Source organism: Ornithodoros turicata, chromosome 3 (genome assembly GCF_037126465.1).
Source record: "Ornithodoros turicata isolate Travis chromosome 3, ASM3712646v1, whole genome shotgun sequence".
Lineage (NCBI taxonomy): Eukaryota > Metazoa > Arthropoda > Arachnida > Ixodida > Argasidae > Ornithodoros > Ornithodoros turicata.
In genome coordinates this window covers 18,667,409-18,691,319 of record NC_088203.1, presented here as the reverse complement: position 1 = coordinate 18,691,319, position 23,911 = coordinate 18,667,409, and the positions used below count along the sequence as shown (strand labels likewise).

General features: G+C 45.6%; 1 long non-coding RNA gene across 1 annotated transcript; it reads left to right on the top strand.

Moving 5' to 3' along the window:
* The first annotated feature begins 1,866 nt into the window (after positions 1-1,866).
* Positions 1,867-23,483, top strand: LOC135389991 (uncharacterized). The gene is made up of 3 exons (XR_010421648.1): positions 1,867-1,942; positions 23,003-23,206; positions 23,410-23,483. It is a non-coding gene; the product is annotated as an uncharacterized LOC135389991 (long non-coding RNA).
* The last annotated feature ends 428 nt before the right edge of the window (positions 23,484-23,911 follow it).

Sequence of the window (23,911 nt, the reverse complement as noted above, 5' to 3'; positions counted from 1 at the left end):
GTATTCGTACAAACGAAACTTTGCACACGGTTGACGAGTTTAGGTCTCTAAAGAGTTGCTTGAATGGCAAAGCAGCTGCCGCTATTAACGCGGTTCCACCTACCAACGAGAACTGCGATGCTGCAATAGAAATTTCGAAGCAACGTCTCAACGTTATAATATGTTTGGACACCGTAGGACTTCAGTTCTCACTCTGATGCGACTCATTATTTCATTCTCCACTTCACCACCAGCATTGGGGTGGGGTATCGATTCTGGCGTGAAACACCCCAATGATCGTCATCAAATAAAGTTGTTGTTCTGTATTGCACGATGACGATGATGATACATATTGACGAAAAGACGCCCCAACTGCTCACTCGGTGTTGCAGAGAGAGAGAGAGAAAAAAGTAGAGAAGAAAACATACGAAGATGAGTTGGCTGCTCTTACGTCTTTCGGTATGCGCACCAGGACGGCAGGTTCTCTTTGTTGATCTGACCTTGTCCACGTTGAGAGGTCGACGATACTGCCTATCCAGGGCACTCCTCATAGACTGTGAAGACACGGTCTCTGAAGACACGTGAAGTGTCTACAGTGCACCAGACAGGAGCTCCGCGCCCTCCGGTGTTGCACAAGTTGGACAATTCGAAGTTACAGCGATTCCTATATTTTACAGGAATGCTGCTGCTGGGCTGGACATTGAATCGTGGATGATGAATCAGGGACTTCAACGACTACAGAATGTGCTGCAAGGATACATGTTGTATTTGAGATGTAGAAGTTGGACAACTGGATTGACATGTACGACCTGAAACTGGAGAGACATAATGTGCTGGGAGGAAAGACTACGTCCGACCACTTATTCATTGTTTTTTGCCCTATTCAATTGCTTACACTATTCCCCACTCGGCGACAACACTTACGAAACGCCTCCACAATTATTTCTGCCATATCTGCTCTACACGGTGACAGCGATTGCATGAATGGTGACTGTGACATCGGTGAGGAACACGAGAACCATTACCGCTGGTGAGACATTATGCGAAAGATAACGTTCGTTTCGGAAGCACCAACCGCAAAAACAACAATACAAACAAAACAAACAGGACGACATTTGTCACAGTATTACTCCGAGCAGAACAGTGTAATACTCAACTACACCTGAAGACTGTTACACATTAAGTCAATCTCCACGCATTTAAATAGTTCGTAAACATGCCCATCTCCACGAAAGCTCACTTCCACTGTAACATTAAAAAAGAAACAGAGAGACACGCTCCAACGAACATTTACTTCGCAGAAGTGACCATGCCTCTGTTGCCTCCATCTTCAGCGTAACAAGCAACACAACGTTTGCCCTCAAATCCGCACTTCGCGAGCGCCCTCTCGTGAGTAGCGGTGGAATGATCGAAACGAAGACTGCTTATGAAATATAATCTTTTCGCCGTTTCGAACATGACCCCCGAATATTAGCTGCAATAAAGAAAAAACCAACGAGAACAAAAAGAAAAGAAAAAGACAAGCGATTTCAGGGCGCCGAAATACTAAGACTGCGGGCGGAGGCATTATTAAAGGGGAGAGACGAGAAATATGAAGAAATCGAAAAAGTAAAGTAGACAAAATAAAGTAGAAAGTAAAGAAGAAACGAGGCACGAAGAAAAAGGAAGCGGCCGTAAAATTTGGATTACGTCTACGTCCCGTCCTTGCGTGCGCTTTTTACTTCATTCCTTTCTCTTTTACTTCCCTTCTTCTTCGTCTAACGTAGACTTGAGTTCCAATCCTGAAGCGTATCCTGAGTAAGACGGAAGAGAGGCGTCTCGAAAGGACGACGGACGTGCTATAAGTAGATATGGGAGGAAGAATTTTATGGGTCGAAATACCAGTGCGTCCGAGTCAGGCGCGTAAGGCGCGTGCAGGTGTTCCCTAGAAGAGGAGAAAGAAGACCGAGTCTCGAAGCTACAGGTGAGCTGTGTCAGGTTATGTTAGGCTGAGCTAAGATGACGCAATGAGGAACACGATGGTAGTAGCTCCGAGAGTTCCGCTGCACGGTAAATCGACGATTTTGCAAAGATGCAAAGCAACATGGGTACTCTGAGGGACACTGCTCCGTCGTCTGCTTCGGTTACCGATTCGAACCACAGATTCGAACCCGCGTACCTCTCAGTCTCGACGTGGCATGGCCAGCACGCTAACCATGCGAGCTGGTACTGGCCGTCTCGTAATGCTCTAAGGCCCTCCAACCGTTCCCATGAGCCCTCGCGTGCCACCCACAAGTGCCGCTTGCTTTTGTAAATGACTCTATTGGCATCCTATAGTTGCCAATACAAAATATCTATTTGCGATGAAGTTGAAGGAGAGGGACGCTTCGAATTATAGCTCGGCGAACCTTCTTGGACGCGAGTTAATGGACGTATCCGTGTATTCACACAAGCGGCACCCCACAGAATATTCTAGTAATAGAAAAAGAAAAAAAAGAAAAAAAAACTGATCACGGGGCACACGTGCCGCCGTCTCCGATGCTGAGCATTCGCACGGCGCCGGAATACCGGAAGTGACGTACAGCTCACATAGCGGACGACACCACCGGCACTGTCGTCTGCTACGGAACATCTTGTGGCGGACCCGTAGGACACCGTGGTTTCAAGAGCACGAAAACGCAAGACTCTGAGTGTAGATACCCGGTACGAGAAGTTCAGGATTTGTCTTAAAAAAAAAAAAAGCCTTAAAGGAGCAACGATGTGACATTTAACATCGCACGAAATCCTGCCTCGTCTCTCAAGCTGTCCACCAGGAGTCACCACGCAAAATATTGTCGCTCTGCGATGCGTTATAGCTGTGCAATCAAATTTACAAACAAGAAAAAAGGAAAAGAAAAGGTCGGAGAAAGCAGCCGCGGACGGCCGACACGATGCTCTCGTGACGTGGTGACGGCTCCGTGCCTTGTTTCTTTATTTTTCCTTCGCAGCTAACGCGCCGCTTGTACGTGCTTGAGTTGTGCCGCTGTACATCCCGGGTCACGTGAGGGAAGTAGCATACGTCACGACGTCCTCTCTTTCTGCGTCGCGCTCTTCTCACGAGGAGAAGGATTTTTCAAAGGTGTGCGGAACGGAGCCCTCCAGCTCGCTCTGTAAGTCACCTGTGCTCATTGTTCTTTCGCAGGAACTCATTTTGTTCACGATGAAAGATGGGAGTCACTGAAAAGGTTAGCCAGCTGTTGTTCCAGGCTCAGAACATATCAGTTCTCTCATTTTGTTCCTTGGGGAATGCTCTGCACCGAAAAACGAAACAAACAAACAAAAAAAAACAAGAAAACTGCGGGTCACCTGAGTGCTCCTTTAAAGCACTTAGGTCAGACGTAAGGTATTTTTTTTATTTTTTATTCTTTTCGTAAAGAAAGGCGAAAATTAGTGACCGAGAACGATAAAATGCAATGTCGGATTACATGTTCAGAATATGCTCATAATTATCCTGCAGAAGGTGAACACGGTGTTGCCTCCGTGTCCGATCATGAACTTGCGTACGTTGCTCCAAACATTACCTCCAGATCGCAATCAGAAATAAGAGAAACATTCGCAGAACAGTGAAGACAAATGCCTCTTGAAGTGACATCCCTCTTTTTTACAACCACAGCCGTTGTTTCACAAGTACACTAGAGGTGCCAAATAGTTATGAGAGAGTTTTCCCATCCCTGCGCGTTCCACTGTAGGAATAATGACCCTCCCAACCGGAAAACAACGACGAATGTGAGCTCTACGCGATTGTCATGTTCAGCACAACGATCACTCAGAAGAGAGAGGGACATCGTATTTTTTGGATGAGCCCCTCCCCGCGTCAAATCGATTCTCATAGTCTGCACTGGAATACACTGGAATGTTTTTATGTTCAAGAAACGAAACAACCGCAAATCGCTTTTGTAACAAATTGGACGAGATACGGTAAAAGTCAGCCTGAATTTCAGAAACAGGCCTCACGATCTACTAGGCAGTACAATTTCAAGTGTCACAGATAAGGCAAAAACAGCCGCTTTGTCTTCGCAAAAAGAAGAAGTAGAAGAAGAAAAAGAAGCTCGCATGAACCCGATAAAAAACCACACCAAAACGAAAGAAAAGTAACCCTGACGCGACGTCTTCGTGCGTCTGTAACCGTCAAATTCGAAAGATATATATGCGAATCTCGAGGACGCCTCTGCCAGAGAAATAACCACGCGAAGATAAGAATAAGGACTTTGCATTCGGCGAAACGAAGAAGACGAAGTCGCGCATGATTGATACGAAAAGAGCACACGTACCACATCGGTGACAAAGACAGATATAGTATATAAGGCAGCCATGTAATTACGGCTGAACTCTCTGAAACACAAAACAAGAACAAGAACAAGAAGGAGGAGGCAGAGAAGAGGGAACAAGACAGTGTGATAACAGCAATGGCGTATCTTTCTCGAATTCTTTAAATCTAAACTTATTCGGAGTTGTCATTTTTTATGTTCAAGTCTGGCGTTGCACAATAGCGGAACGCCGATAGCGTCGCGTGGCTGCTCAGGAGAAAAGGGATAAACAGAAAGTGCACGTTGTATTGTTCACATCGGTTCACATTTTGAGCATGCGTGCCTCTATTGTAAGGGCTATTTTTGTCTTTTTTTTCTGCTATCGAGATATTTTTTTACAAAAAATGCTCGCTAGAGTGGATATGCATTCGAGAAAGTGTTGTTTAGCGTCGAGGTTGTTGTGTCGGGTTATTTTCACAAACAACGACAGCAAGCAGAAGAAAATGTTTCGTCCGTGAATGCCAGTTGCGGTATACGAGGGCGCGCTTATGTGTCGTTTGTATGCGCCACCAGGCGTAAGGAAAGAGATAGGAGAAATTTGAAAAGTCCAAGGACAACGAGAGAAAAGAAAGAGAGAGAGAGAGAGAGAGTTTCTTTCCACGATAGGGAAACAGGGGAGTAACAAAATAGAATCATAACTGAATACGTCAGCACGAACACGAAAGCAGAAACTCTTGGTGAAAATTGTGCATAATTGTATATTGCATTTAAAGCTGCATTGCTTTTGCTTTATATTCGCAGTAGACGTTATGACAAGCATGGCATCGATGCGATGTCTATCAAGGGATATAGATTAAGCAATCATAGTTCCGTTGGTCAAGAGAGTGGGAATCCCGATCGAATGCTTATTGTATACACATATTTCACAATTGAAGTTACTCGCTAAAATAGGGCGTGCTAAACATAGACAAGTTCATTAATGTACGGACTTGAGTCCATGACAAGACACACATTACGACAAGTCCATTAATGCGTGACGTACGGTTTTTTGCGATGCACATCATCTTCATTCTGCCCTTACATAGGCAAAAATTAATCCAAGAAACAAATAAAGCAAGAATTCGACGAAAAAGGCACTGAAAGGTAGGTGTTTGACCAGAAATATCGTAACTAACCGAACTCATTTCTTGCTGGCCGTTCATCATCATCAGTTTATCTGTTGTTGTTGTTGTTGTCCATTGGCATGCATTTTACAGTGCACACACTAACAACGTCTTCAATTAACCATTATGCCAACATCTGCGCACTCACAGTTGTTCATCAGTTTGGCCCTACTCACACCACATGACGTCCCAATCCTTCCCAGACCCGGAGACAAAGTGCAAAGATCTACTATTATCCTCTGTCCCACACCCAACTCAGAAAAATCACAACCGCATAATCTTCCCGGGCAAGGGCAATCTCTTCGCTCCAATCTCCGTAGAAGACCCACGATAAACGAAAGAGATAGAAAAAATAAAAAATAAAAAATCTCGCCGTGTTTTCACTTGGCGAGCGCAGAGCTTAACGAGTATTCACAGAGAAAGAAATAAAGCAAGCGCAAAGGCTCCTTTTTTAACGCGAGCCAGCAAATCATGGCCAGTAGTCACAGTGTAGGGTTTAATTAAAGCTGGAAGACCGCATCCAGCTTCTTGACCCTATCTGGGGAGCCATTAAAGGAGGGCGAGTGAAACGCTTCATGATGATAGCGGAACCTTAATTCGGGCTTGTTGGCTCCCAAGATGCCCCTATCTTGACGATACTGCCCTTCTGGTGAGTTCCTCGGGGTCTCGTTCTCATATCACAGGGAACGGTATATACGGCGCACTTTTAAAGTCTTTTAACTTGTTGGGGAGGCTTTCCGTGTAATGCGGAAAAGGCTGCGCATTTCGCGAGACGCTGGCGTAAATATACTGGTGTGTTTTAGCAGTTAGCAATAATGCGAACAATGTGTTTGGCCCGGAATATGTTGGAATATGGCCGGAATGGTTGAAGAGAGTTGGTGGTCTATAGGCACCCTGCTTTCAGAATGCTATGTGTTTAATCAAAGCATTGAAAGCTTAGCTTATTTCTATGGTCTCAAGCAGCTTTCAAGAGCGTTTCAGAAACGTCGGAGCCATGATAGGACGAAAACAAGAAAACAGCAACTTTATTTTGAGATGATGAACGGGGAGTTTCATCGCCAGGGGCGATACGCGACCCCAATGCTGGTGGTGATGTGGGGCATGAAATGATGGGCCCCTTCACAATAAAGGCCGAAATCCGATGGTGTCCAAAAATGTCAAAAGAGCTTTGAGGGCAGAGCGTTGATGGGCTGGATTCGGCCAGGGCAATTTGGCCAGCAATTTTGGTAGAAAAGGACACATAGATCCTTTAAGAAGCAATAGGATGTATGAATGTATAGCCGTTTGCATTGGAGCTATATACACAACAACGCACGTTCGTAATACAGTTACGTTTAATCTTAGGTGCTGTGTAGTTTTGGAGAGGTCTGTCACGTATAACTTGCGCTCCTGGTGGAAAGTGACGCACATCGAATAATAGAACAAATGTTGGCTTTCACTGTTACTTTTTCGACCGCATTGGTAGTGTACTAAATTAAATTTTCGATAAATATTCGATGGTTCAATATTACGTGCCTACATTAACATATGCGCTTGAGAACACAAACAGCAAAGTTGACAAATCACGCTCGGGATATCGGTTTGGCGTTGTTAGATCCCGTTATGGTTGTCGGCCTCTCTTTATCTAGAGGGGGTAGCTAGATAGTCTAGAGTGGACTATCTACAGTGGATAGTTTGTGCTCCGGGATGGATAGGGGCACTTTTTAAGTGGATTATGCACTTAAATGTCGTACACAGATACGTATTTTGCGGCTCATGTCTGGAAATGTCGAAAAATGTCGTACTCCGCAGATGATACGTAGAGACAGTGCTTGTAGTGCACACATATGAAGGTCGGAAAGCAAATGTTGGGACCGGGTTGCTCCACTTCCGCTTATGCGCTTGATATGTTATTATGATTGTATTGTGATTATATTGATATCATATTCTATCTTATTAAATGCCTTATTTTATTGCGAAACTGATACACGAGATCGGATATTTCCTAGGTTTACGCTGGATATTGACGCATAAACTTCACGTTGATAGGCGTTAGACCATTACAAACCGTATATTTAAGACAATAATATATCGTCTCTCGTCACTTCGTTTACGGGGGTTCCCTCCGAGGGTATGGGAAAGAATTGGACTCTAATTGAATGGAAGACAGCGCCTATATACTCATGTCCGCATTGTGATATCGAATCCTATCAGACAGGCGAAAAACACAGCCCCTTCCGAACTGCTACCTAACCACTTTACATTGTCGCCTAACCTCAATTGCAATCCCAGCTAGGAACAAGGCACGCATACAGGGGAATCCCCAGATATTCCTCACCCCTCGATAATCCCTGCACGCATCCAACTATTATTAGATCACAAGCTCGAAGAATGCAGCCAACACTCCAGTCCCCCTCCCCCGTCCCCCCATCCTTTAAAACAATCCCCTCACGAAACACTCCAAAGCCTCTCTCATGTCGCTTGGGCCCTGTGACCCGAAGAATATAATGGCACATAACGCTTTCTGACGAGAGGCATGACGTCGCAAGACCCCATCGTCGAAGAGGGTGTCGCGGTCTTTCGGCTAATCCAATTGCATCTCGGGGGTTAAGCGCCCCCTCTCTCTGCGGAATTTGGCATTAATTCTGGTTGGGTTCTCCTTAACAGGATTTAGGAAATGGCGGCAGAAATCCGCTCAACAGACGACCAGCTTATAGAAAGAGAGAGAGAAAAAAAATCTATGTTCGCCTGGGCAGTCCATCTGTCTTCGTCGGTTGGCGTGTGTCACGGACGATCGAGAAGGAACTGAACCTCCACCTGCGGTTCGACTCGTTTTCTTCGGAGATGAGATGCGCTTTTATGTTTTTTCTTTCTTTCCGTTGCGTTAATTAGGGGCGTGAACGTTAGTCTTACGCGTGATGCGGTTTGTGGGGAAACAGGTTGAGGGCTTGAAGGGATTGGTGCAGGTTGCAAGGGTTCGTGTACACGGAGGGATGCGCTTTTGTGTTTCGTGCTAAATGAGATTCGTGTTTCACATTTCACTGCACTAAAATGCGAGAAATAATGCGTAATTCCTACGTTTAATAAAGATTGCGTATTTTTCGCAAAAGACGACGTTGCTATCATGGCAATCTGAAGGTATAATAATCAAAAACAGTAATGCAGGCGAAGTACAGCTTGGGACGGTACAGCTGGTGTCTTTCTTCATCCGAGCGGCCCCCTGCATCAGGCTGGATCTAGCGGGGGGGGGGGGTTCCAGGGGTCTTGACCCCCCTCAATTACAGACTTGAACATAGGGTTCAGTGGACCAACCCAGCATGCACGTGGCACTTGTCCACAGCGGACCCCCCCTCGGGAAAATCCTAGATCCGCCCCTGGCCCCTGCTAGATTTCAAGAACAATAACAACAACAACTTGATTGTGAGATGATGAATGGGGAGTTTCATAGCCAGGGGCGATGCTCTACCCCATTGCTAGTGGTGATTCGGGGAATGAAATAATGAGCCCCTTCACAATAAGGATCGAAGTCCTATGGTATCCAGAAAGGTGAAGAGAGCTTTGAGGGCAGTGCGTTGGTGTGCTGGATGTGGCCAGGGGCCAAGCAATTTTGTGAGAGAGGGGGGGGGGGGCGAGGATCGAGCTCGTTAAGGGATCCGGAGAATACGGTTCGGGAAGGTTGGTAGTGGGGGACAATGGAGAAGAATGTGCTCTAGATTTTCTACAGCACCGCAGTGACAGCATTGGGGAGAGACTCAAATAAGAAGCGTGAGACCAGCTATTCTATCCATCTCTCAGTATGTGTGTCCGCCACTGTTTACTCCTAGGGTGTCGCTCCAATAGAGAAATGCGACACTCCCGGTGTTACATAAACTTTTGCCCCAAGCGGTATCACCCCTGACCGGAGTCGTCGGGACGTGTTCAGGGGATGCATGCCGCAAGGGAAGCTTCACGGGAGCTGGGCAAGAGGGGACCCGGGACAGTAAAATGTTCATTGTATATTTCGGCACATCAAGAACAGCCAAAGTCTACCCCACGGCCTGATCCACAAGCCCGAAGTTGTTGCAAAACCTGCACCCCTTTCGCAACGGTAACGCTGATCACTGCATGACTGAATAGAGAGTTTTAGTGCATCGTACGCTATCACTTTTGCGTAGAATGTACTAAAACTCTCTATTGTTTATTGTCAAATGCCGTATCGTATTTTGTGTATGGCAAAAATTGATTTTCTGCTTTACGCGCTGCTCTGTGAGGAGGCTGTAAATTTAACCGTCGGTTCTATAGCCCTTCTCAAAGCCATAAACATGCTCGTCGACAGTACGTTTTACCAGTTATCTTCCTAGCCTCCCACACTTGGCCTCATCTTAAACAAAGAATAAATAAGCAATATAGGATTCCATCGAAGATTGCACAATCCTCATATCGCTTAGGACAGAACGAGTGAGCTGGAAACCTTCGGTAACAAAGTTTCACGAGTGGATGCCACTCCCTTGGGGGAGAGATTACACCCCATTCGCGTTTTTCACGTACCAAAGTGTATTGAACATATTCGTCCGTCAGTGCACACACAGGAAACTTCTAGGGGCACGTCCGAACCACGTACGCTGTGATATTGGAGGGAAATAATAATAATAACAATAAAAAAAAAGTAGTTCTCCTCTTTCCCAGCCATGAAGAAGAGCCCAGGACGTAGTTATACGACGCTCTAATTCTCTTTGGTTCCGATGTTAAGGGCGGCGAAGCTGTCGGGGACAAAGAGCGGATGACACGAGTCCCTTTTTTGGAACGGGAAAGGCTGGAGTCAATCTCATTTGTCCCTGGGCTGATCGATAGCAAATAGAATCGGCCGAGCGAACGTGACGCCGCGACATGTCACGTGCTTGCTGACGCCATTGTTACCACGTCCGTACCCCTTGCGGGCCTTCCGGTTATGAGTATCGCCCACGCGTCGGCTGATTTTATTTATGGCCGGAAGAAGATAGCGAGAAAGTGTTGCCAGAGCATGCTTAACATGATTGGCGTGTAGTGATGAGGTTGCACATCTCTCTCTCTGAAACTGTTAGGGCGATGCTGGGTAGCAGCGGGTGCTGAAGGACACATTTCTACTTTTTCGACATTTCTACTGTCTTCGTTTGCTAGCTCCGCATGTCCCATTTTTTACGGGAACCTCTGGAGTGGGTGGTGCAAATCTATCTGCAGACTCTTTCTACTGATTCACCAGCTCGGTGGTTTGGGGTTCTTTTACAGACATTTGACTCGGCAATAGATACGAGCTATTGTTGGTTCACAACCACACGCATTCATTTTCACATTCACAAACGAAGCGCAACATCGCATTTGGTAGCGATCGCCGACACTGTAATGGCGAATTCGGGTGGTCATTTCGTGGCAATTTCTTTTTTATTTTGGTATTTGCCAGATCCCGAGCACTCATGTTCGCTTGGTCAAAGAGCAGCAATCTCGCATGTTCGCGTGGCGCTTTCCGAGCGCCAGGAATTTGCTAGCTACCGCTTTTTTCGCCCGGCTTCGATACAGCCGGGCAGCGGGTTGCCCAACTATATCCGGTGTCGTCACATCCTCACCACGAGGGTGGCGATGGCCCGCATTGTCCCGCACGTCGAAGTCCACATGGGTCCACAGACGACGAAGTCCACATGGGTCCGAAGTCCACAGACGACGGAACTCGATGACGACCGACTGCGATGCCCCTAGCGTGATCCATTCGACTAAAACAGCTAGATTCCTGGTACTCGTGTTCGGGTGGCAACGGTCACGTGATCCAGCGTTGGCGCCAGACTCGCAATTTCCAAGCACTATGCCGTGTTGCCAGAAAATGACTCGCGAATTCGCCATAAAGTTGCCTTCAAGCACAGAACTAAAACGCACAGCTTGTGGTTTATCCTGTCTGAAATCTAGAGGTGTTGGAAGAATGTTTCTTTCTACTAACAGACACGTACGGCATGCTACCCAGTCCAAACAAACAATCTTGCGACGCCTGGAGAATTCCAGGCCCGATAAACCAGAAGCTGTCGATTTCAGACAAGTACGTCGCAAGCTGTACGTTACACTGTGCGCTACAAACAGAGACGTCGAGGTAGGCTTTCATTTTCGTTTTTGTTTTCCACGCAGTTTTCCCTTTCCAGCACGACGTTGTTTGGTCTGCCGCCATTTTGGTGATCATCTGCATATAAACTCAAAGCTCTTCACGTGAAACCCTCTCCGTCTATATAAACCACACCCATGATCAAAACTACATAACCACAGCTTCTCCACGCGCACCCACCGCATAAAAAAAAAAAGTAGAAAGAAATGTACAAAAAAGGAAGGGGAAAAAAAAACGAGCTTGAAGACCCATCACAGTGAGGCATCCACCCGTTCATCAGAGGAAACGCCTCCCAGCGCGGCTTCTGTCCCACGAACAAAAGGCTATAGATGAAGCAAATAAAGTCGATGCGCGGTGTCATCAAAAACCCCATGCATCATATTCATATACGCATTTTTACTCCACAAGGGCTCAAGCTCACCGGCCAGGAAACGCAGCACAAAGGCCCAAGGAAGAGTCGCAGTAATGCTCAAAATATTGCTCATCTATCATCTTCAGGCGTCAGCCGTGAGCAAGTTTCTGAGACGCTATATACGCCCGGCCATCCCCCGTCTCGCCAAGTCGATCGCACCTTCAAGCCTATACGGGAGCTCAAATATTTCTTACTGCGCGCGCGGAAAAATAATAGCGCGCGTATATAAGCGTATAAGGCAAGAGTAAGAAAGCTTCTCGTTTTAACGGTCCCCGGAGAATGATAAAAGTTGTGGAACGGTTAAGGAACTTGGTGTATGTCGCGAGGTAACCTGCGCTCTATATGGCGCGCGGGGAATAATGAAATGCCGCACCTTCTTTTACTTTGGAACAGGTCCCCGGAGGACCGTGCGCGAGACAAACTTTCATATTTCACGGAAAGATACTTCGAGAGCAGAAATAAAGTTAAAATATACACTCACTGGAAGAAGGCGACACCGAGCGTTCGGAGGACTCGTGAGTTACGCCGTTGGAAGGAATGTCGGCCCTATATAGGAGATAGTGCCTGGACGCTCGCTAGCTGGCTCTGTGAGATAGTTTATGGCCGCTTAGAACGTTTCATATTTTGCTCTTGCAAAGGCCTTTTCATGGGAAAGCTGTTTCTTATTCTCGTTGCTGAGAGCTGTAGGATATTCGGGACGACTCCTGAAGCTCCGAGAGCACTTCGTTTGTGAGCGGGGTTTTACTTTATCCGTTTACGGTCGCGGGCTTCCTCTGTTTCCCATTCGTGTAAGAAGGCGATTTTTTTAGAGTTTAAGTTAATGCCTTGGGGTAGCGACCGTTTTATAAAGCATTAGGAAGATTAGAGAAAGAGGAAGAAAGAAAAGAACTCATTGTAATGGTCGAAAAGAAGAAGATAACAAGAACAACTGCGTTTCAGTACCAACTGGACAAGTACATCTCACAAGAGCATCAGCACCGTGTTTTTGTGTGGAAGTTACGAGCACGCAAAAACATGCTTATCGAGAGAGAGAGCAGAAACTGCAAGAAGCATACCAAACCAGCTTAGATCTCAAACAACGAAGTGCCTTGTCCGAACGATTATCCTTTTTCTTAGGTGCGCTCGAGAAATGCTGCATTGCGTGTAGGAATTTCTGAGACTTTTTCTACCGTGTGCCATCTCTGGACTGCGTTATACGCTGCGAAGAACAACAGACTCGTACAAGTTTTAGAAAATTTCGCGCGTTGCTTGGATATATTCCAAAGGAATTCCAGAACGCGCACATGGTGGAACAGAAGAGCAGAAGATATACGAAAGCAATTACTAGACCGAAAAATAATAAGAAAAAGAAAGCCGTGCTTTCCACAAGTCTCGTTCTTTCACGCCTCTCATCTCACGCCGGCTACAAAACGCCTTTCAGAAGCACGCGTACCGTTAACACGACCCGCGACCGCACCCCGAAAGCACCCAGTGTGGCACCCCTAAGCACTGCGTCCCACAAAACAAAGACATCTGGCTCACCCGCTTGATCTACAGCACTTTTACCCCGGCACTCGGCCACCGCGCAGGGCGAAAGCAAAGCGATCTGAGTAGCATCTGTAAATACCGAGCATTCCTGTGTCGGCCATCTTTGTTCCTATCCCCAGCAGACGACACAAGGTTTCTCCATTTACGGGATCCCAGAGATTCCCTTGCGTCGATCTTGCGTGGGTGGTCCGCGCATGTTTCTGGATTGCGTGACAAGGTTATGCGATGTTCGCATCTCGTGAGTGCATGTGTCCGGTTGAGTGCGGGGGGATGGGATTGTTGTTTGGTCATGTGGAAAAAGGACGCTCTTGTTGGGAGAACACGAACATCTGGGTCTCGTATGTCCGTAAGGTGTGTTAGTGTCTTATAGCTCGAACTAGCAGAGCAAGAGTATAGAGTACACAGGGGTACCGACACACAATCACTACTGGTCGATCATTGTAATTTGTAAGTAGCACCTTCCTACGAAACTGTTCTGGCTTTGAATCTTATAATTATCCGATTTTCTTGAAACATTCTAACCTTCTGCCGCTGTTTTCGCACGGCGCGATATTACTGACGCTGCGTTCCTTTGTAAATATCTGCATTCTTGGATCAACTCCCCCTTTTGTAAGCCGCGCGAACATTTGTGCAGTCTGGACACCATCGGACTTTGATCGTTATTGTGAAGGGGCTCATTATTTTATTCCCCACTTTCCTACCAGCAATGGGGTAGAGTATCGCCTGTGGCGATGAAGCTCCCCACTCTCCAAAGCCAAAATAAAGTTGTTGTTGTTGTGCTTCGAGTGGTACCTTGCGCAATTATTGTCATTCTGTGTCTGGTAGCTCTTTCCACGCGATCCCATCAAATGGTCTTGAATTCTACCTTTTCTTCTTGAGAGCCAACCCTCATTTGGGCATAACTTGATGAATGAATATATTTTTGATCCTCTGGTTCTGACACCGCGAAGCAAATGCGGCTATGACTTAGACAGAAGCAAGGAGAGGGAGACAGTTAGTTAATTAGTATGCGTTCTGGGCCGACTTCAGACAGAGGAAACTGGTGACATACGTCTAGAAACTCTGCAGGAAAAGTTCTCCTGCTGTTTCTTCTCTGCAGATCCCTCATCCCTGGGTTTTCCTGGAAAACCTAGGGAAAACCTCAGACAGCATAGCTCGTGGTAGGTTTCGAACCCACCCCCTCCGAGTATTCAGCATAACCTTGTAAGTACCCCGAATGAGTGAATGTTGCATCCCATCGGCCATGGTGGCTGGTAGGTAAATGAAGTTTTGGTGAAAAGCGGGGAACACAACGATCACTTTAGTCGACCCATAGCTTAGCGAGAAAGCGCAAAACAAACTTAGAACGAATGAGATCCTGGCTTATTGCCTTTCTGGCTGTGTGCCATACGGTAAGTAAGTCAACAACAACATGCATTTAGCTGGGAGGGCCGTAATTCAGGAATAGCTCCAAAGCACACGTTTACGAAAAATTCCACACGGTGGGTTTCTCCAGGAATTTCTCAAATAAAATGCAGAAGAAAGCAGACATGTCCGCATGTACAAGAGATGTCAAGACGGAACGAAGAGCACCCTCAACACGATTGTTTACAATACAACAAAATGTGTTTTATAGGGACCATGAAAGGATATTTGACAAGCTCTACGATCATTTTCAATTTGTTCTTCTGTACTATAGCATTGCCCCTGTGAAATATGAAGTTGGAAATTGTTCAAATACCGAAAACATTCGACATTAAGCACGGCCGTGAAAGGTGGCTGCTACGACCATCCAGCGAGGCGAACTCGTCGTGACGTCAAACACAGGGGATGTTGCCGATTCGCGGACACTCTTTTGCGAGCAAATTGCAAAATTTGCAAGCAAGCTTGCGAACTTCGCCGTGAAATATGTTTTAATTGGACCTGGAGCTATGATCGTATCTAATCGTTGACACAAAATCCTACCAGATGTGTAATGTAGCCTTTGCTTGTCAGAATGGTTTCCGGAGCATTGCATCCGGACCCCCTCTGTGTGCTTCTTCGTCAGAAAACGTCTCTGTCGGTGGCCTTTTGGGAGCTACTGCGTGCGGAACGATTCGTAGACGTTGTGTGCGTCGCATAACCTCTTCCTCCATCGCTGAAATTTTTTTTGCCATATTTCTGCTGATTTCCCCGGCAAGATGTACGACGTCGTTGTTGTCCAAACCCAAACCATGCACCCACGTAGTCCCACGGGATGTCTGCTTCCGGTCGTCCACAATTGGCCGAGACTAGATGTTGATGACGGAAGGGATCTTCAGTCAGTAAGACGGATCTTCAGGGATCACTTCGAAGGGATGTATTCGGTGGTCATGGTCCCCTATTTTTGCGTGGTAACTGCGCCCCCGGTGTACCAAATACGGTACGTTTAATACCGGCTACGGTTACACGGTTACACTAAGGCTCTTACGACCGTTCTTGGGCACAATAAAGTCGCTCATTCACTCACTCAAAAGTCGATGGGGTTGATTATAGCGAGGAAGCTTTCCATCTTTTTTAAAATTATTTCTCAAAGCAGCCACCCAGACTCTGCAGTAACGTATATTGCCCAGGCCGGAAATCATAACGCTGAGTCTGGATTAAATTAAAATAGACGAAACTGTGTGTGTGATAGTGAGGGATCGTGAGAACCGTTTCCGGTAGCGTACTCGGAATTCGCGAAAATCATTTCATTCTCCCTTTAGTTAAACTTACCAAGTGCAAACCAGTGGAGACGGCTAGCATCACGTGTGTTGATTTCTTCTCACAACATTGTACGCAAAATACCTTACCCTAGAGCAGGCGATTACTACACAGACTTAGGAAGGTAGAACTCCTTATCTGCCGCATGTGTGGGTCTATAGAGGACAACCAATCAATTCCAAGCCCAGCAGGCGTTTGTGCAGTCTCTAACAGACACTAAGCTGGTGGATGTACTATGACTAAGACCTCACTGTGCACAACCATGTGACGTACGTGACACGTGACTGCTACTTACTTTTCAATTACACTTCTTAACTACCATTTTATTTACTTTATTGCATCTTTCATTGAAGTCTGGCTCTCTTCATGACCACCCCATTCTCCATTTTATTTTCTCTTGCACCAAACAAACCCATCCAGGCTGTTCGCAGCATATTGCTGTCGATGCCATGCATCAAGCCAATCCGGCCGTTGGGGCAGTACCGCTTGCGGTAATGTTTCCGGGAAAGAACTTTTCTTTCGCCTTGAGTTTTTTCTGCTGAAGAAAGACAGACAACAAGGAACGACGACTCCAGAACTTCTTTTACCAGCCAGCCTGCATGCCGAACGCCCACTCTGGTCGACAGAAAACAGAAGCGCTATCAGGACAGACGAACCTGTCAAGCGCAGAACCATGACGCGGCAAATTCCGAATGTTTAGGCGTTCTTCCAATGGTGTTTCATCATTCTATTTCTGACACTTCAACGACTTCGAAGTCTGATGCACGAGTCAGGTTAAAGCGTGGCACTAGTGGAGAGGCAATTTTAAACCCGCGGACAAATGGTATGTACCGGGACTAAAGTCGGGCGCGGTATGCAATGACTCCGGTGTAGTCCTAATATAGCTACACCAGGTGGAACGGCAGCGGTGGAACATGCAACAAAAACTTTCACTACGTGCAACTGGAAAAGGTTCACTACGTACAACTGAATACGTGTGTTCTGAGGCTAGGTGCGGCAGTGATGGCATGCTAGTGCGGCATGCATGATGCGAGACACGAAGCGGCCATTTTGATTTGCTTGGTGAAGCAGACGGTAAGCACCACTTGAACACCGCTGCAACGCGGCATTGCAAAAAGATCATGTAGCTATATTACCGATCACATTTGACAGGATTGCTCTGCAGAAGTACCCTGTTGATAATATTACGTATGCTATTTACTCATTTATGTATGCAGTTATTGCGTACATATTTCGAGAATCACTGCCGCGTGTGTTCATCTCTTCTCATGTATGAGTACACCAGTCGGCGCGTCTCAATAATGAATCACTTAATTCCAGTATTTCAACGAAATTATTGTCATTTTATCACTGTTATCACACTCTCATTGGGGATCCAACAGTGGACATAGAAAAATGCTGCACAACAACAACTGTAGATGGATGATGATGATTTTGATATGAGCAGATGATATAAGAAGGAAACTGCAAAATTTATAACTAACATAAGTACCGTGGCTTGTCTTCGTCAGAAGTTATACATGTACTCCGGTAGAAGATCGGAACACTGGTATTTCCACAGGTCTAGTACGAATTCTGGTATACGGAGTCTGCGCAATACACTACCCTACCACGGATTCTAAACCATTGCATTGACCTTAATGAGATATTGTGCACTGCTCACGTAAGCAATTGCTGCAAATAATTTCCGAATTGTGAAGGTGGTTAGGGGTCTGCGAAACCGTAATACTTTTCTGATAAACTTTTTTTTTTCATTTATATTTGCTGTTGTGTCGTGTTTCAATTTGCCACTGCGTCTAATGTTATCTCGTAGTGCCATTTGTTCTTGTTGTACATAGCAATATGATGTACTATAATTTACTAAGCTTTTCCATGCTTAATATCCTACATGGTTATGTGTTCAACGTTGTTCCCGTTGACAATTGTTGACCGTTGTTTCCGCGACACAGCCCATATTGTACTGAGTGGGAAATAATCTAAATGAAATGACTGAATGGGTTTCACCGCAGGAGTTGTGGCATCCTACACCACACGAGGGTTATTACTTATATGGGCTGGCATCAAGAATGCGCAATGCTTCCATAGCAATATCCAAAATAATAGTTCTAAATTTTCTCCTCGAATTTTAGCATCTCATTTTGCGAGTGGGGGTTTCGTCCTTTTGTCTTACATCGTTCACTGCCAAAAAAAAAAAAAATTAAAAACTCTAACAAAGTAACTGCCTGGAAGTGTCGGTGAAGCATATGTCAATCGAGAGATAAATTTGGAGAAAGGGGCAACACTTCCTTGAGCGTGAGGAATAAGGACACACGAAGGAGAAGGACGCACGGAACGAAGACGACGACTCAACCTCAAAACGTGTTGTTTGTGGATTCCTCAGGCTCAAAGAAACGTTGCCGCTTCCTACCTTACAATAGCTTGTTTGCGCACTTCTAAGTTGCTCTTGGATAATCTGGAGCCAGAGAAGATGAGGCAATTAACAGCGAACTCAGTGTCCACGGAAAAATAAAGACTAAAGAAAAAACAAGAAAAAATTCCATCCTGAAAGAAAGAAAACACAAGCTCGTAAATTTCGGACTCTTAAAATTCGGACGCAGTGAAACACGCCGTGGTAGACAAGACATCAGTGCATCCTGCTACATACCTTTGAGGGCGTTCGATGTTTTGCTCCCTCTGCACTGCCGTGCAGTTCCCACACATCGATAACTAAAAGAGCATCGCAACCATCGTTCAAACAACACAGGAACGGCGATTGCATCCTCAATCACAGACGATAATCGCACGTATCCCCGTACATTCCTGCTTTTATGCTCACAGCGAAGCCAATCCGTGTACTTTAATTCAATGTAGTCACGCCGAACACGGTCGTGGGCGGACACAGCCTGAAAGGATAATTGTTTCAAAAGAGAGCCTCAATGCGTTCTCGCTGGCGCACCCACGCATGCATGGACCGCTGAATGCACTGGCACTGGAGGCACATTCATATGGTTATCCATCTGAATGCAGCTCTCGCATTTATACCGAACTCAGCACGGGATCTACGTGGATGGAGAAGGTTGATAGGAACAACTGGTTCAGGAAGGTTGAGCGGGAAAGATGACTGTGAACACAGGGTAGTGAAGAGAGAGAGAGAGAAGTGGAGACACTGGACTGCTTCGGCGCGCACCCAGCTGCTCCAGCAGACTTCGTGGATGTTCAATCTGGACGCTAACCACTCTCGTGATATAATGTGAGCCTTGTGTCTTAAAAATCAGCAAAGTAGCAGATGTGCAATCTCATAAAAATTATAGCCTGAGCCTTCAGTACTCTTACCTCATAATTTTCGTCCCAACAGACCTCTGCCCGAGAAACGTCATCATGACGTTGGTAGACTGACTGAAACCGAAACAAGTCGGAAGGGGAGGGCTGGGTTCCACGAATGGGCACTTGTTCGCTGCCTCCTATTGAAAGAAAAGTAGGACATGAGGTAGCGTCCCTTTCAGGGATCATCGCAATCCCCTCAAGACCGTGGCTTTCGGGCTCTACCTTGTTCGCCCCTAGATTCCAGCGTAGTTCAACTCCACCAAATTCGTGGCGTTGCCGAACACTATGACGTCATCTGTTTACAAACAGGGAGATGTTTGTTTATTGCATGCATAGTGTTTTCTTTTTATAGAAAATTCAAATTCAAAAATTACGGCCAACACTGCGTCGAAGTGGTCACCAACTGCGCGTTGCTCGTCAGGTACGGATGGCAAATCTACATTGCACACCGACAACACTGGGCCTAAATCAAAAAAGCCGGCTACGTGTCGGCTACTTAGCCATCAGCAGCCGCAAGTCAGTCGGGAACATAGATCACTGTTGCTTGATAAACTGCGGATTATCCGCCACGAGATGTCGCCCCAAGCCCCTTTAAATCAATTTTGCTACGAAATTGAAAGATGTTAAGCGTTCTTTCTGACAACAAGCAACAAGCTGTTACACCACGCCGTCACCATAAACTGCCTGTGATCTGGCCTACGGTAGCTTTAAAATATGTCCACTGCACCTATGTCTTTCAGAAACTCTAGGTACGTTTCTGCAGTTACTCTATAGAAATAATAGGGACAAAAATACGCACACATGGCACGTTCAAGTGTGTTCTTGTCTCTCACTATCTTTCCTGGACCAGAGAATTACGTTCAGATCTCTTACGGTACTCGTATTTGTTTGCTAAATACGTGACAGTGTGCGCTTGTATGTCTGTCATTGTTGTTGTCGTTGTTTGTTATTTTATTGCTCACACGCTTCCTGCGTTTTGCCTTACAATTTTTCGTCTCTGTTTCCGCAAACATGCTGATGTATTGCCTATTTTGCTGCTGTACTAATCTAAATTAGGGACTCTATCACACGGCTCACCCCAACAGTCCCACTTTGTAATCAGCACTCTATAATAATAAGATATATTATTGTAATAATAGGGATAATTAATATTAGGATATATTCTTGTTCCTGTCTCTTACAAAATAAATCATTGAGTAAGAAACAATGCACATAAGAAGACGACAACGAAGGGCAGCTAATATTTCTTGGACCTCAGTGCAAGTCAATATGCACCAAGAAAACATTGAAACGACACAAGCACTTGAACGCATAATTATTCCCATAATAACCACGCGTTCCACGCATTTTAAAACCCTCAAGCGCAGTACAACTACACAGCCGCCCAGCTATTATCCTCAACGACACATGACACGTACTGTCAGCGCAACTCTCGTATCGTTCAAATAACGCTGTTCTCCCTTCCCACATCTGCACACAGAAATAAAAGCACAATTGTAAAAAATAAAAATAAATCAATCGTTGAGCAGACATACAGAAGTCAACCGAGAGAGAGAGAGAGAGAAAGCACAGGCATCACAGCACGAGATAATATGAGTGTGCACAATAGCATGAGTATAACTTTCTCGATCCGTCCTTTTATCAATCGATGCCATCCTCCTCTCCCCCTTTGCTGCTGCTGTAGAGCACCCTAATTAGACGTTGCAGGGTCGAGTTTTAGTGGCAGGTAGCAATTTTTCTGCTTCTCTGAATTAATCTTATCGAGGAACGGCACAGGAACCTATTGCGTCCCCCCCCGTCTCGTAATTCCTACGTTCGTACGTCACATCCACAGTGTCATCGCAATCCACTGAACGATACATTACTTTCTGTATTATTTTATCCTCGTTGTTTTTATTTCATTTTTACTCCTCGTATCCTATACGTGTTTGGCATTCGATGACAGAGATCACAGGCGTGGTGCACATGGCAACAATATTTTTGTTGTTTATCTATTTGCTCTGCAATGCAGAAAGGAGCGCTCCGAAGCGATCGTTCCTTTGATTGACGCGTAGGAAAGAAAAGGGATGGTGGAGAGAAGGGCGAATGACGATGATCAGTATGATTTTTCTGGAGGTAATGTCTGTAATTTAGACGGGCTTTTGTCACAGATGAATTCAAAGCCTAATACACGCATTTTGTGCTTCTTGTACTCGTCTGCGTTGTTGCATGAAATATTTGTTCGAAGAAAGTGGTAGGCGAAAGTGTAGCCAACCCTGTATCTGTGTTCGTGATGTTGGAAAGGATGTTGGCGAAAAAATGTAAGGAAAGGGGTATATCCAAAGGGAAGATGTGTTCCACTAATGGTGAACCGGCGGAACAGAATGAACAAAAAGTAAGAAGAAACAAGCACACGAAGTTGTCGTAAGTGTCAGATTCGCAGGCATTAGAATACAAAAATGGAGTGGTGAGGTCAGCTTCTTCGTAACTCTTCATGCCAAGATCGGAACGTCAAGATGATGTTGTTCTTGTCCGTTTTAAGAGCTGGAAGGCGGTTGCATGTGTTCAGTGTACTTCACGCCTTTTTCCGTTTTCTTCCGGTGCAATTGAATGGAGAAGGAAAACTGGTAGCGGCTTGGTGACATAGGACATAAACAACGCCATCCGCATACAGAAACAACGACATGAAGACAAGAGACGATTACTGGTAACAACCTTACCTTGACTATGTGTTGCTGATTCGAAGAGAAAAAGGAAAGGTCAGTGGAATACGAGGTTGACTTCCCATATCACTGAAAGAAAAAAAAAAGAGGAAAAGGAAAGGAAGAAAATGAGAACAAGAGAATGCAAAAAAGAGAGAGAGAGAGAGAGAGAGAGAGACAGAGACGAGAGGGTCGCGCTCGGTAATTGATTGAGACTAATGTGGCTCACTAATTCAGAGACTATTCACTAGTCCTGTGGTCTCGTTAAGTAGAGTACTGCTTTTGCCAGACTCCACTGCGGTAAGTGCCCTACAGGGCCAAGTAATGTCGCGAAAGAAAGTACTGTACATCGCAGATCAAGCAGACGCCGTCTTAGTCTGTCACGAGGAGCTGTGTATCGTTCAGCCTTGACTGTGAAGAAGGAATGTAGTGCACGTGGCTAAGATTTGTCTTGTCCATTCCCCAGAGTTTAAACGTACCCAGGGTGAACACGAAATCTTTGCGTCGACACCCCTATATGTCGATAGATAGAAACCCCCGTATAAAGCACTCAGCACGTAACTGCACGCTTGCAAAAGAATGCATAAGTCACAACGTCAGTCCACCATTTTCTTTTCCCCAGTGACGCGATACTCTCCAATACACACGTGAGCTTTCTTGCCTCCTCTCCCCGACACGTGGCACGTCAGCCATCCTCAGCTGGGGTTCTTTTTCAGGATGGAGGCGAGTGCTTTTCGACACGTCTATAATGGATTTCCGCTAGAAGGGGGCGGGAAATCCTAAGCCGTGCCGAGGATTTCCTCTAACATGCACCCAGCCACCCTGGGTCTCCCGTGTCGGATTATATAGGATATGATCTCGTTTCATTCTCACCGTACCTTCTTTCCTTTCAGCGGCAAAGTGAAGGCAGGAATGCCGGCAGTTCGGCTCCCGCAGTTCTTATTCACCGATGAGCAGTTTTCTTCTGACCGATTTGTGTGATAATTTTGTTCACAGACTGTCGGCAGCGTGACAACCATGGAACAGTATGCAGAAGTGCCAGAGCTGCTTGGAAGAGACACTGTTGGGGGGGGAAACTCTGTAGTCCCTCCGTTTCGGTATTTATTTCTTTGTCTATATCCCATGAAGCTGTCTGTGTTAAAAATGTGTTATGTGCGTGGCAAGACACTATTCTGTCAACAGTCCATATCGAAGTTCAGAACTGATCTCGCTTTATGAATAGCTTTGACTGAATTCAATTCAATTCAAGAAATTCAGTACGCACGCTGACGGCCGTCTTATTATTCTCTTTGACTTACAGGAATTCAAACTCTACGCTGATGGCATACAACTTGCTAGGGTAGTTGCGCACTCATAAAACAAAAGTAAACTGCATTCTGCTCTATCCTTTGAAGTTCTGTTTTAATTACTCCAATTACCAAATTATTATTATATGTGTTTTAAGAGTGTAGTTCTCTCATTGCAGCCACTTTTCCTCCAAGCTTTCTTCTAATATTCCTATTCACCTCTTTGTCCGGACCCGGGCGTCAATTCGAATTATCCGAAAGTCCCAATTAAGAGATTTCGAATTACCGGGATTGCGCTGTATTATGCGACAGGGTTCTGGGTTTTTAGGGTTTGCTTTTCAGCAAATTCAGAGGGTGTCTCCGCGGTTTATTATTTTCTAGAAATTGAGTTTTTGTTTTTTGTTTTTTCGGTATTCAACTTTTACGAGTGACTTATCCGAAATTACGGGGAAAATGATGGCTGTGAAACCACATACAACGTACGACGTGTAAGGATACCTGCGAAGACATAAGCCC